The sequence below is a fragment of the Lepidochelys kempii genome, chromosome 7 (genome assembly GCF_965140265.1).
Source record: "Lepidochelys kempii isolate rLepKem1 chromosome 7, rLepKem1.hap2, whole genome shotgun sequence".
Lineage (NCBI taxonomy): Eukaryota > Metazoa > Chordata > Testudines > Cheloniidae > Lepidochelys > Lepidochelys kempii.
Window position 1 is genome coordinate 73,491,038 of NC_133262.1, and position 15,406 is coordinate 73,506,443.

Sequence of the window (15,406 nt, forward strand, 5' to 3'; positions counted from 1 at the left end):
GTCTCAAATCATCCGTAATACTACGTGTGATTTTGAGGCTTCATTCCATGGAGGGATCGTATTCATAAATTAAATTATTCAAATATTTCGCTGCTTGGAACACTTCATCAAATTTATGAAGATTCCAACTTGCTGGCTCTTCCTGTTCATCGTCATTATCTTCGTCTTCTGTCTACGATTTTATCAGTTCCTCTAACTCTTCCTTAGTCAATGTTTCTCTATGGCTCTCAATTAATTCTTCAATTTCTTCCTCAAGGATGTTGACGAAGCCATCACCACCCACTTGCCTGGCCACCTGAGCAATGTGTTTCACTTCTTTGTCAATGGTCGGGAAACCCTTAAAATCATTCACACATTCTTTCCATAGGTTTCGCCAACATGCATTGACTGTTTCAGGCTTGATTGCATCCATTGCCTGTTTAATATAAGTGATGCAATCTGCAGCGTTGAAGGACTTCCAACACTCCATCACATTAAGATTGGGATCAGCATCCACAGAATCATAGAATAACAGAGTAGGAAGGGACCTCTTGAGGCCATCTAGTCCAACCCCCTGCCCAGAGCAGAACCAATCCCAACTAAATCATCCCAGCCAGGGCTTTGTCAAGCCTGACCTTAAAAATTTCTAAGGAAGGGGATTCCACCACCTCCCTAGGTAACGCATTCCAGTGTTTCACCACCCTCCTAGTGAAAAAGTTTTTCCTAATATCCAACCTAAACCTCCCCCACTGCAACTTGAGACCATTACTCCTTGTCCTGTCATCTGCTATCACTGAGAATAGTCTAGATCCATCCTCTTTGGAATCCCCTTTCAGGTAGTTAAAAGCAGCTGTCAAATCCCCCCTCATTCTTCTCTTCCGTAGACTAAACAATCCCAGTTCCCTCAGCCTCTCCTCATAACTCATGTGTTCCAGTCCCATAATCATTTTTGTTGCCCTTTGCTGGACTCTCCAATTTCTCCACATCCTTCTTGTAGCGTGGGGCCCAAAACTGGACACAGTACTCCAGATGAGGCCTCACCAATGTCGAATAGAGGGGAACGATCACATCCCTCGATCTGCTGGCAATGCCCCTACTTATACATCCCAAAATGCCATTGGCCTTCTTGGCAACAAGGGCACACTGTTGACTCATATCCAGCTTCTCATCCACTGTCATCCCTAGGTCCTTCTCTGCAGAACTGCTGCCTAGCCATTCGGTCCCTAGTCTGTAGCGGTGCATTGGATTCTTCCGTCCTAAGTGCAGGACTCTGCACTTGTCCTTGTTGAACCTCATCAGATTTCTTTTGGCCCAATCCTCCAATTTGTCTAGGTCCCTCTGTATCCTATCCCTACCCTCCAGTGTATCTACCACTCCTCCCAGTTTAGTGTCATCCACAAACTTGCTGAGGGTGCAATCCACACCATCCTCCAGATCATTAATGAAGATATTGAACAAAACCGGCCCCAGGACCGACCCTTGGGGCACTCCACTAGATACCAGCTGCCAACTAGACATGGAGCCATTGATCACTACCTGTTGAGCCTGACAATCTAGCCAACTTTCTACCCACCTTGTAGTGCATCCATCCAGCCCATACATCTTTAACTTGCTGACAAGAATACTGTGGGAGACCGTGTCAAAAGCTTTGCTAAAGTCGTGGAATAACACGTCCACTGCTTTCCCTTCATCCACAGAACCAGTTATCTCATCATAGAAGGCAATTAGATTAGTCAGGCATGACTTTCCCTTGGTGAATCCATGCTGACTGTTCCTGATCACTTTCCTTTCGTCTAAGTGCTTCAGAATTGATTGCTTGAGGACATGCTCCATGATTTTTCCGGGGACTGAGGTGAGGCTGACCAGCCTGTAGTTCCCAGGATCATCCTTCTTCCCTTTTTTAAAGATGGGCACTACATTAGCCTTTTTCCAATCTTCCGGGACTTCCCCGATCTCCATGAGTTTTCAAAGATAATGGCCAATGGCACTGCAATCACATCCGCCAATTCCTTTAGTACTCTCAGATGCAGCGCATCTGGACCCATGGACTTGTGCACGTCCAGTTTTTCTAAATAGTCCTGAACCACTTCTTCCTTCACAGAGGGCTGGCCACCTCCTCCCCATGTTGTGCTGCCCAGTGCAGTAGTCTGGGAGCTGACCTTGTTCGGGAAGACAGAGGCAAAAAAAGCATTGAGTACGTTAGCTTTTTCCACATCCTCTGTCACTAGGTTGCCTCCCTCATTTAGTAAGGGGCCCACACTTTCCTTGGCTTTCTTCTTATTGCCAACATACCTGAAGAAACCCTTCTTGTTACTCTTAACATCCCTCACTAGCTGCAACTCCAGGTGTGATTTAGCCTTCCTGATTCCATTCCTACGTGCCCAAGCAATATTTATATACTCATCCCTGGTCATTTGTCCAATCTTCCACTTCTTGTAAGCCTCTTTTTTGTGTTTAAGATCATCTATAGCGCTACATATCCGTGAGAACGTAAGCCTCGTGTACATGGCCTTAAAACAGCGAATCACGCCTTGGTCGAGAGGTTGGAGAATGGAGGTGGTATTGGGGGGGAGAAAAACGACTTCAGTGTCGTTATGCACAAACTGGAGTGCCGCAGGGTGGCCAGGAGCATTGTCTACAATCAGCAACACTTTAAAGTCAAGTCCTTTCTCTTCGAGGTACCGCTTGATCTCCGGAATGAAACACTTGTGGAACCAATCCAGAAATAATGCTGCCGTCACCCAAGCCTTTTTATTTGATTGCCAAAACACAGGCAGATTTTTGTTCTTGCCTTTTAGGGCAGGGGGATTTGCAGCCCTATAGAGCAAGCCCGGCTTTATTAAATGCCCAGCCGCATTGCCACAAAACAACACAGTCACACGGTCTTCAGCTGCTTTGAAGCCAGGGGATTGTCTTTCTGATCTCAAAGTGTAAGTGCGGTTGGGCATTTTTTTCCAGAAGAGCCCAGTTTCATCAGCATTAAAAACTTGTTCCAGAAGATAGCCCTTTTCTTCTATGATTTTCTTTAATTGTTCAGGGTAGGCTTTTGCTGCCTCTTCATTGCAGATGCAGCTTCACCAGTAGTCTGCACGTTTTTGAGGTTGAAGCAATTCCTAAAACTCTTAAGCCAACCTTGGCTGGCTTTGAATTCCTTCTTATCAGAAGGCTGTCCCTCTTCGGAGGTAGGTTTGAACAGCGCATAGAGGCTAAGAGCCTTTTCTCGCAACATCTTGCCATCAATAGGCACATGTTTACGGTTCATGTCTTCCAGCCACAAGTTTAATGCCTTTTCAGTCTTCACTAAAGTCTTATCACGCACCTGGCTCGTCACCTTCGCAGTTATTGGAGCACTTCATGCCACGGCTTGACGAATTTCTCTCTCTCGAATCTTGATGACACGGATGCTAGATTCATTGCGGCCATATTTATGCGCCACGTTGGAGACTGACATACCGTCTCTCAGTAAGTCCAATGCAGCCAGTTTTTCCTCCAGCGTTGGAACAGATCGCTGTTTCTTTGGTTGAGCACCAGATGAAGTAGTTGGTTTGCGTTTAGGGGCCATGTTGTACGAAAAATACATACAGTATCTTTAAACACTAGAATTACACGCAGCACGGTGAGAAGCTCACACGATGAGAGGCATGCGGGAACTGAGACCGACTGAGGGAACAGCAGATTCATGTCTCCCATCTCACGCTCACTCTGGGGCATACGCTTATTGAGTGGAATGGTGGATGGAATCGCCCACACTATTTACAGGTATCTTGTTATTTTTCTTTTTTTTTTCCGAGCGCGTATAGTTGAATTCGCGTAAGTTAAATGCGTGTATGATGCGACTCACCTGTACCGTGCTTTTCCAGACTGGAGAATTTGTCTAATTCAGAAGCTTGATGAAATTATTACAACATGCACAGTTTAAAAGAGAAAAAAAGTCACACACACAGACATTATTGAAGAGTGGCCTATAATTTGTGGTCCCGAACTTTAGACTTCTAGCACCTGGTTTTCAGAGGTGCTACGCACCCACGTCTTCAGTTGAAGTCAATGAGTGCCTCAATATCTCTGTGTAAAGTTGGGTACCCAAAAACTGAGGCACGTAGTTACAAGCCACTTAAAAAACTGTCCTTAAGAACTCATTCTGGTTTACAGCCAGTGGTGCAAATGCAGCGCTCCTACAATGTACAGTTGTAAATGAACTAACAAACATTCTCAGACGCAGAAGCCAGCTATTATAGCAACTTTTCTGTGACTAATGAGAATTCCCCAAAAGACTGCAAACTCTTATTTTGTTTGATCTTCACAGATTTGTATTATTCTATTTTACAATGCACAGAAGATTTCACATTTAGCATTTAAACTATACATGTAGTTTGAAATTTCACACAATCTTTCCCTTAAAGGTCCAGAGACGAAAGGTGGGAAAAGTCTCTTGGGTCTGTCATACAGAGCACATGGTATGTCCACAAGCACACTCAAAGCTCGATCTTAAACACCAGCACTGCTAAGAAATAGTTGTTGGAAGGGAGAATATTATGTGCTAAAGACATGCAAATCCAAACATAATCCCATGCCATCCTAAACTGGAGATTGAGTAAATTCTTGCAATCTAACACATTACCACAGGGAGTCAGAGTAAGAAGATCCTCTAATGTCAGTCAGATGGGATGCTTTTCTTACTTTATTGGCCTCTAAAACAGATTATTCATTGAATTCTCGTAGTTGTTTAGGATAAGAGAACATGAAAGTATGGATATATTCAAACCTAAGGGCATGGCTACACTTGCAGATGTAGAGCGCTTTGAGTTAAACCCTCCTTCGGAGAGCGCAGTAGGGAAAGCACTGCCGTGTGTTCACATTGTCAGCTGCAAGCGCACTGGCGTGGCCACATTTGCGGCACTTCCAGCAGCATTGGGAGCAGTGCATTATGGGCAGCTATCCCACAGAGCACCTCTTCCCATTCTGCCGCTGTGGCTTGTGGGAAGGGAGCAGGGGATGCAGGGCATTCTGGGTCCTGTCCCAACGCCCTGTGATGCATCGGTTCGCATCCCAGCAATCCCTGTGCTTCCGTCCACATTTGGCGCCATCTTTCAATGTTTTTTGTACTGCACACTCTGTCTTCCCTTTCGGTCTGCGGGAATGGAGCCTGAACTGCTGAGGAGTATGCTGACGAGTCTCGCCAGCACGTCATGTTTGGCAGTCGAGTTATTCCTTATGATCCAAAGTGACAGTGAGGGCTCTGACGGTGATATCAACTCGAGTAACGCATATGACGCAAGTTTGCTTCTGGCATTCACAGACATGCTCACCACCACGGAATGCCGCTTTTAGGCTCGGGAAAGAAGCACTGAGTGGTGGGATCACATCGTCATGCAAGTCTGGGATGACGAGCAGTGGCTGCAGAACTTTTGGATGAGAAAAGCCACTTTCATGGGACTGTGTGAGGAGCTTGCCCCCACCCTGTGGCGCAAGGACATGAGATTGAGAGCTGCCCTGACAGTGGAGAAGCGGCTGGCTATTGCAATCTGGAAGCTGGCAACTCCAGACAGCTACTGATTGGTCGCTAACCAGTTTGGAGTGGGAAAGTCGACCGTTGGAATCGTGATGCAAGTTTGCAGGGCCATTAATCGCATCCTGCTCAGAAGAACCGTGACTCTGGGTAACGTGCATGACATTGTGGCTGGCTTTACACAAATGGGTTTCCCTAACTGCGGAGGGGCGATAGATGGGACACATATTCCAATTCTGGCACCAGCCCACTGAGCCTCCAAGTACATTAATTGGAAGGGGTATTTCTTTATGGTTCTCCAGGTGCTTGTGGATCACTGTGGGTGTTTCATTGACATTAACACAGGCTGGCCTGGAAAGATGCATGACGCATGCATCTTTCGGAACACTGGCCTGTTCAGGAAGCTGCAAGCCGGGACTTTTTTCCCAGACCAGAAGATCACCATAGGGGAAGTCGAAATGCCCATTGTGGTCCTTGGAGACCCCGCTTACCCTTAAATGCCGTGGCTCATGAAACACAGGGAGCCTTGACAGCAGCAAGGAGTGGTTCAACAACAGGCTGAGCTGGTGCAGAATGACTGTGGAGTGTGCTTTTGGCTGTTTAAAGGACCACTGGTGCTCTCTGTATGGGAAGCTGGACCTGGCCAATGACAGCATCCCCGCGGTTATATCTGCATGCTGTACCCTCCATAACATTTGTGAAGGGAAGGGTGAAAGATTCACTCAGGCATGGAACTCGGCAGTTCAACACCTGGAGGCTGAATTTGAACAACCAGAGTGCAGGGCTATAAGAGGGGCCCAGCACAGGGCTGTAGGGATTAGGGATGCTTTGAGGAGCAATCTGAGGCTGAAAGCCACCGGTAACGTCTGGTGCCCTGCACGGGAGTGAAGTGCAGTGGTTCCAATGTTAGTAGGAATCTGTGTTTGCTACGCTGACTTGCAGTTCCTGTTTCTTCCCTGAGCTAAGGTATCTTTTACTTTATGCAATAATAAAGAATGTTTTCAGAGCCAAAAAATCCATTTATTGAAAAGAAAATGCATTTACTGAAAAAGAAACACAACTGCTTGGGAAACAAAAAGGGCAAGAGGGTGGGGTGGGGTGGGGAACGGTACAATCACAGGTTTGCGTATGTCCTGTTATCATACTCAGCCTTGCTCTTTGGAAGTACGGTGCAATGAGTGCAGCACTTCAGGATGGCTATACTGCATGGTGATGGGGGTTGAGTGCAGTGGGTAAGGGTCGTAGTTTTCAGGGATGAGTGGTGAAGCTACAGGTGTTGGAGGCAGCTGGTGGTATTAAGAACCCGGATATTGGGGAAAGTGGGTTGGAGGTGACATGGGGGCACAAGGGAAAGAGTTTTGGGACAAGGGCTGCAGGGCAGGGGACGGACGCGGTAGTGCTCTGCCTGCATGGCTATGAGCGCCTGGATAGAGTCCACTTGGCACTCCGTTATGCTTATCAGCCGATCCGTGCTTTGCTGCCCGAGCACCGTGCTTTTGTGCCAGCGCTCCTCATTCTGCTGGCGGATCCTCCTTTCACTGTCCTGCCACTCCTGCACTTTTTGATTTTCATTACTTGAAGACTGCATTACTTCATGCAACATGTCTTCCTTGCTTCTGTGTGGCTTCTTTCTGATTCTTTGGAGTCTTTCGGCCGGTGATAACATGTATGGCTGAGATCACAAAGTTGCATCTGTAAAGGCAAAATGCAACACTTAACAGAGGCAGCATTGTTCACATCAGACAGAGCAATGATTCCCCAGTACTTAAGGGCAAGCACAGTCTACCCAATAGCATAATTTGCCCGTCCCAAAGCGAGCGCACATAACACCCGGGAGCCCCAAAATGGTGAGTAAGAACTGGGTCAAGGGGGACTGATTGTTTCATGGCTGTACTGTCATCTGGGTTTCTGTGCCTTGGGGAGAGCCAACAGCTGCAGGGGGCCCCTATACTAAACACTGTCCCCACATTTTCCACAGGAGTTCGTCCTGGAAGATATCTCCCTACTGAGGGTGACCTGGGAAGCAAGGGAGGGTCTTCTACTGCAATGTGGCTTCTGCTCTGGCCCATATGCAGCTTGCCTGTGTGCAGCAATGGTCCCCTTGCGCTTCACAGCACAGTGGCCTGGACAAGTTAGCCTTCCTGGGACAAAGACCATAGTGGCTCTCCAGAGAAACCTGTGCAAGCGCATTGCCCAAGTTCTGGATGAGACCTTTGAAAAGATCACTGAGTCCGATTACCGCAATGTGAGAGAGCACATCAACACCCTATTTCGCATCTAGGCATGCATGCAGCCCTAACCCTCCTCCCCCCAAGAGCCCGCACCGAATAACTTCCTTCCCAAAATAAAAGCCGCTCACCAGGAACCTCCTCTGGTGTTTGTCCTTCCCCAAGCACCGGCCGCAGTGGCTGGCTACCTTCCTCCTGGCTAGAGAACAGCTCCTGGCTGCATGCATCTAGGGATTCCGGGGTGTCTTCCTCTGCCTCAGCACCCTCGCTCCCACTTTGCTCCTCCTCCTCCTGCCTTGTTGCACTGGGCTCTGAAGTATCCATGGTGGTACTTGGAGTGGAGGTGGGGTCGCCCCCAAGTATCACGTCCAGCTCTTTGTAGAAATGGCAGGTCGCAGGGGCAGCACCGAAGCGGCTGTTTGCCTTGCGGGCTTTGCAATAGGCAGACTGCTGCTCCTTCAGTTTACTCCTGCACTGCAATGTGTCCCGGTCATGGCCCCTTTCCATCGTGTCACTTGATATCTGCCCAAAGGTATTGTAATCCCTATGGCTGGAGCACAGCTGGGACTGGACAGCTTCCTCCCCCTAAACACTGATGAGGTCCAGCACCTTGCCATTGCTCCATATTGGGGATCGCCTGGCACTTGGAGGCATGGTCACCTGGAAAGATTCGCTGAGAGCACTCCACGCTTGGCTGAGCAAACGGGAAGGGGATTTTCAAAATTCCCAGAGAATTTAAAGGGCGGGTCTGACAGTTGGTCACCTGAGGGCAGGGCAGTAGTGTTCAAAGTGATGACCAGAGTGGCTAGAACAGGCATTGTGGGACACTTCTGGAGGCTGATCAAAGCGCACTAACAGACCAGGGCGTCCACACTGGCACTGCGGCACTCCAGTAGGGGTGCACCAAATGTTATTCAACTCGCCGAGGTGGAGTACCAGGAGTGCTCTAGCCACGGAGTCAGAGCACTCCACGTGTCTGGCCAGTGTGGACGCGTCATGAGTTAGAGCGCCCGGGGCCCCTTTAATGCGCTCTAACTTGCAAGTGTAGCAAGCCCTTGGTCTGTTCTTGTCTCCTTGTTTGGGAGCTGACTGGTAGTAGATTCATAGATTCCAAGGCCAGAAAGGATCACTGCAAAAATCTAGTCTGATCTATTGTATAGACATAAGTCATAGAACTTCCCTGAATTAATTCCTGTTTGAACTAGAGCAGCTCTTCTAGAAAGACATCCAAACTTGATTTAAAAATGGCCAGTAAAGGAGAATCCACTACAACCTTTGGAAAGTTGGTCCAGTAGTTATCTATCATTGCTGTTAAAAATTTGCACCTTATTTCCAGCATGGCTTCAACTTTCAGCCATTGGATCTTGTTTTACCATTGCCTACTAGATTAGCCCCTTTTCAAATTTTTGATCCATGTGCAGGTACTTTTTAACTGTGATCAAGTCATTCCGTAACCATCTCTTTGTTAAACCAAATAGATTGAGCTTCTTAAATTTATCACTATCCTTTCCCCCAATTCCAGGTAAATATCTTCAAAGAGAGTTAGAATTTCAGGGCTGGCTCCTGCAGGACCTAACAATAATAATCAAGGCAACTGGCGATCTCTTCTAGAGGCAAACACTGAATTTGTTGACATTGCTACCATTTTATCTCTATTAAATGCTCAAGCTTGTCTCCTCAATCCCTGTATTTATTTGTGTAACAAAAAGAAAAGGAGTACTTGTGGCACCTTAGAGACTAACCAATTTATTTGAGTATAAGCTTTCGAAAAAAGCTTATGCTCAAATAAATTGGTTAGTCTCTAAGGTGCCACAAGTACTCCTTTTCTTTTTTGCGAATACAGACTAACACAGCTGTTACTCTGAGATTTGTGTAACAGTAATTTATAGGCAGGGCTTGGGAAGACAAACTTGAGCATTTCGTGAAGATACAATAGGTGTAAACAGGGCATGCTGAGTCAGGAGTTAACTCAGTATACTGTCACTCTAATACTCACCCATGTATATTCATTGGGACCTACCTGGAAGACAGGTGATAAAAGGGTGTCAATTATCTGAGTAGAGTTACAGTGAAGGAGTTAATGGAGGTGGAGGCAACTCCCAGCAGCTGGGATTATATAAACAGACAAGGAGGCGGTTCTGGGAGAGAGCAGGGAGCCTACAGGAAGGTTGAGGTAGGCAGGATTGGTTGCTACTAGTACAGTCCCATTGCCCAGCCGTAAATGGGGAATGGAATATAGAATTTAAATAATACTACAAGCTGTGGCCTGCTGACAGAATATAATAAAAGCACAGCAGTAGTGAAAGAAGCCGAGAGAGAGATAGCGTTTGTGTGTGTGTGTGTGTGAGAGAGAGAGAGATTAAGTCCTGAAAGGACTCTCAAGAGGACTACCTTGTGATGAGGAGGTTGATGACAGAGATGTTTGAGGGTATCTAATTGCTCTCCCATTAATAATCCCTTATAAATAGAAATTACAGGATGAAAAATTAAGACAAGTTTTTCTAATTTCCAGCACTTATAAAGTATGAGCTAAAAAAAAAGAAAATAAATATTTTACAGAAGAAAAAAATGCTAGACACAGGAAAAACATCTAGTAATAATTTATTGAACAAAGATGGTTTGGCTTTTTATCTAAGCCTATTCCTCTACAAAGGATCATCACATTCACAGTTTTATGGATCCTGAAGGACATCTTCCCTCTGGGTTTGTTCTTTAATCATTATGCTTACTTCTTTCTTGGCCCAGGAAGCTTTAGGGAGGAAATTTATCAGTTTATTCCTCCAAATTTTATAGCCCAGGCCTGAACTTACTTACACTGCACTGCTCACTGATAATGAACTTGTGCTACTGGCCGTTTAGCAACATGGGGCTGAGAGGCTCAGAAAACAATGCACTCTTGAGAGACATCCATTCTCATGTGAAACTGAAAAATGTCACGAACTAGCATGCTGCAAGAAGAGAGAGAACCAAGTCAGAAGGCAGAGATATAGTTCCCAAGGGCAAAACTGAAAGTTTACTTTTACTGGGGGTGGCATCAGGATAGGCTAAAAAAACAAAATGAAAACATTAGAACAGCTGAAAACTGAGCTTTCGGGTGTAAAGCCTACATCCCTGTGGTCTGAGGACAGTGGTTGGAAAATACACTTTTTTGGCGGGGGGGATATTTTAAAACCTCAGGTTTTCCATGCATGCCATGTAGTTGTAACCATGTCAGTTCCAGAATATTAGAGATACAAGGTGAGTGAGGTAATATCTTTCATTGAATCAACTTATGTTAGTGAGAGAGACAAACTTTCGAGCCACAGAGTTCTTCTTCAGGTCTGGAAAAGTACTCCCAGCAGCATACAGCAAAATGCAAGGTGGAACAAGTTGTTTAGCATAAGCAGTTAACACATATTATAAGGGACCATTCAAGGTAGAGTGGTCCATTAACACCTCTGCAGTCATAGGACAAAGAGGAGGTTAGCGGGTTACAGATGGTTGTAATAAACCATAAATCCAGTGTCTGTTTAGTTAGTCCATGGAAATTTGTATAGAAACTAAACACAATGTTCATTTCAACACAATACTTTGAAATGAAAATTTTAATGTAGGTTTGGAATATTGAGATGAAACAATGTTTTGGTTTGGTTTTTGAAAACCAAAAATAATTCAATTTTCAATTTGTGGAATTTTTGTCCCTCTCCTCTGTATTTTTTGTTCTGCCTCTTTAGTCCCAAGAGGGCTGCAGTGCATGCCATGTGAATGTCAAAATAAAGGACTATCTTTGCCTTAAATTCTGTTATAATACTTGATGATCAGCACAAAGTGCACTGCAAAATAGACAGAGTAATTGGTCTGAACTCTTTTTCTGTAGTGGGCTTAACAGTGCTTAAGGTCTGATTGAAAATAAGTGTGGTCCTCTAATCTGTTTAGCTCTGAATGTCTTCTTTCTGTGTACTGAAATATCTGTGTAGCTTCCTTTGGACAAAAAGAAAAGGAGTACTTGTGGCACCTTAGAGACTAACCAATTTATTTGAGCATAAGCTTTCGTGAGCTACAGCTCACTTCATCGGATGCATACTGTGGGAAGTACAGAAGACATTTTTATACACACAAACCATGAAAAAATGGGTGATTATCACTACAAAAGGTTTTCTCTCCCTCCACCCCACTCTCCTGCTGGTAAGAGCTTATGTAAAGTGATCACTCTCCTTACAATGTGTATGATAACCAAGGTGGGCCATTTCCAGCACAAATCCAGGTTTTGTCCCCACCCCACCCCCCCAATACACACACAAACCCACTCTCCTATTGGTAATAGCTTATCTAAAGTGATGACTCTCCTTACAATGTGTATGATAATCAAAGTGGGCCATTTCCAGCACAAATCCAGGGTTTAACAAGAACGTCGGGGGGGGGGGGGGAGGAAGGTAGGAAAAAACAAGGGGAAATAGGTTACCTTGCATAATGACTTAGCCACTCCCAGTCTCGGGAGTGGCTAAGTCATTATGCAAGGTAACCTATTTCCCCTTGTTTTTTCCTACCCCCATCCCCTCAGACGTTCTTGTTAAACCCTGGATTTGTGCTGGAAATGGCCCACCTTGATTATCATACACATTGTAAGGAGAGTCATCACTTTAGATAAGCTATTACCAACAGGAGAGTGGGTTTGTGTGTGTATTGGGGGGGTGGGGTGGGGACAAAACCTGGATTTGTGCTGGAAATGGCCCACCTTGGTTATCATACACATTGTAAGGAGAGTGATCACTTTAGATAAGCTATTACCAACAGGAGAGAGGGGTTTTTTTGGGGGTGGGGGGAGAAAACCTGGATTTGTGCTGGAAATGGCCCACCTTGATTATCATACACATTGTAAGGAGAGTGATCACTTTACATAAGCTCTTACCAGCAGGAGAGTGGGGTAGGGGGAGAGAAAACCTTTTGTAGTGATAATCACCCATTTTTTCATGGTTTGTGTGTATAAAAACATCTTCTGTACTTTCCACAGTATGCATCCGATGAAGTGAGCTGTAGCTCACGAAAGCTTATGCTCAAATAAATTGGTTAGTCTCTAAGGTGCCACAAGTACTCCTTTTCTTTTTGCAAATGCAGACTAATACGGCTGTTACTCTGAAACCTTCCTTTGGACAGCTTACCTCCTATTCCAGTATGTGTTTGAAAGCGAAAATGGGAGCTAAAATAATCAGGGCAATGTCTGCTATGCAAGGTGCATAGTTTTTGTAACCCCACAGCGCCACCATCTTGAGCAGTCCACCAGGACGGATAGAGAGCATCAAGCAGCATAGGAAGGGATGGGGCAAAGCAGAAGGGGTGTGTGAGAGAGGCATGGTCCTCTAGGAGGGAGCATTTAGCAGCATTGGAATGGCTAGGGAGGAATATTTTGTCCTGATTATAATGGGATTTGATATTTCAGGGGAATTAACTGTTTTGAGTTTGACGTTTGTATGGATGCTGTTTTGAGCATGCTGAAGTGTGTGTGTTTGGGGGGAGGGAAGGAGGCAATAAAAGCTAAGCAGGTGGAGAGAGGCTCACTGCTCATATCCACCCAACGTGGCACCCAAACAGTATCCAGAACAAAGTTGTTGATAGTTGTATTTTAATACTTACTAGTCGAGGTCCCCTCTGCAGCACTGTCATATTGGCTGTCTGCCTGGGTTTCAGAGGCCCATCTTGGCTGCTATCTTTGCTTGGGTTTCTGGCTCAGGACTGTGCTTGGTGAAGAGATCTTGGTTGTTTGGAAGGATCTCCTCCTGGGGCTGGGGTCTGTGGTCACTTGGATGCCTGCCAGTGCTGTGGTCAAACTATGCCCTCTATACTGGGGTTTGGTGGTGGCGTACTTGGCAAAACTCAGGTCCAGCTCCTCATAGTAAGGGCAGATAATAGGAACATTACTGGAGGTCTTGTTTCTGGCCTCAGTTTTCTTGTAATGCTGCCAGAGCCCCTTTGCTTTGGTGTTGTACTGGAGTACTGAGAGTATCCCTTTACCTGCATTTGCTCTGCTAGCTGATCATAGAGCTTCACAAAAGAACTGGTCAGGTTCCTCTCCCCAGAGGATAAGGAAATCCAGGACCTCTGGATGGAACATGGGGCCTGGCTGCTACAATGGACTCTGTGTGGGTGAGCTCGCCACTTCTGGAAACCTAAAGTGGTGCACCTGACTGGGTTCCAGCATTTAAACAAGGAGATGACATCTGCTCAAAGTGACCCTGGAGCAGTAGAGGGCACACAGGTAAGAAAACAGGCTGGTCCAGGTGCAGCAATGCAAAGAATAGTATTGGACAGACTGCTTGAAGCTGTATGGTGAAGCTGAAATTGGGATATGCACATATAAACCTCATATGAATATCACTCATTCTGTAATAGAATTGTTGCTTCCAAAGTGGATTAATTAGAGCAGGATAAGATGCCAGATAAAATAAAATCTTGTCTATGGACACAAGACAATTTGTGCTGGAAAAAAACAAACAAACAAAACAAAAAACCCTATTCCTAACTCAACAGTAAGCTAAGATTAACTAACAGGAATCTTATAGAAATAATGTTTATGATGATTCTTAGCACTTACAAAATGTTATCATTGTTGCGTTTAGACGAGTTCCTTTATTTGCATTTTAATGTTGTGCATTAAATGTCTGCATTTTAATGTCTCTCTCCCTCCCTGGTTATTTGGGAGATTGATACATATATTGTATGTCCCCCATTACCATAGTATCTAATCTTTTGAGAATTCTTTACGGGGATTTCCCCTGCTTTGGGAAATGTTTTGTCTTCCCTTTTGCTATCATCCTTTCCCCTAGCTATACACAAGTGTATGCCATTTGTTTCTTCTAGTTACTATATTGTTGGAAGAAAAGAGGTTTTTTTAAAAAACTGAATATGGGAAAAAGTTGAAAAGGTGGAAGAATCACCTGCCTCCATGGAGCTGAATATTAAGGCAATTCAAGAGCTATTTCTCTATCCAACACAGTGTAAAAGACTTGAGTGCGGCATAGATCATCTGACACCCCTAATATCACAAACGGGGGTAAATGGTGGTCAGACTGGAGTTGTGTCTTATAATTCAGCCAATACTTACCAATATGAAATCCCAATCACACAGTAAGACACACCAGCGAGAGCTGTTTGTTCGTGACAGGGCTCAGATTCTGTTCCAGAATAATTCTGAAGCAAACGCAAAAGCATGTTTTTTAAAAATTTTGGAAATGCAGCAGAGTTAGTGTGAAAATTTAGGACACTTTGTTCTTATGTTCACTTCTCAGCGTTAATAGATGGTGCTAAAGAGGGAAATTTGCTTGTGGTTAGTGAAAATGTAACCTTTAATAATGGTTTAAGTGTTGGGGATGAGAGATGCTGTGGTGTTCAAGGACAGGAAGATTCTGGACATTGTGAACAGAGATTGCAAAAAGAAACTCATTAGAAGATGGGAACTGGAACATTTGTATGCTCGTTTGTCATTAGGAAGTTAAAAGATTATTCTTGTCAGAGACTAGGTGCTGATTTATGTACAAACTGCCACCAAAATAATGATATCAGTTTAAATTCACACCTTTTTTCGTTTTGGTAGAAAGTCTGGACACACTTATTTGAGATTACAAGTATCCTGTTTTGATTTAAATTAGGAAAAAAACATTTAAAATAAATCAGTTTAAGGTACAGTATTAAAAACAACAAATAAGAGTGCCCAAATATT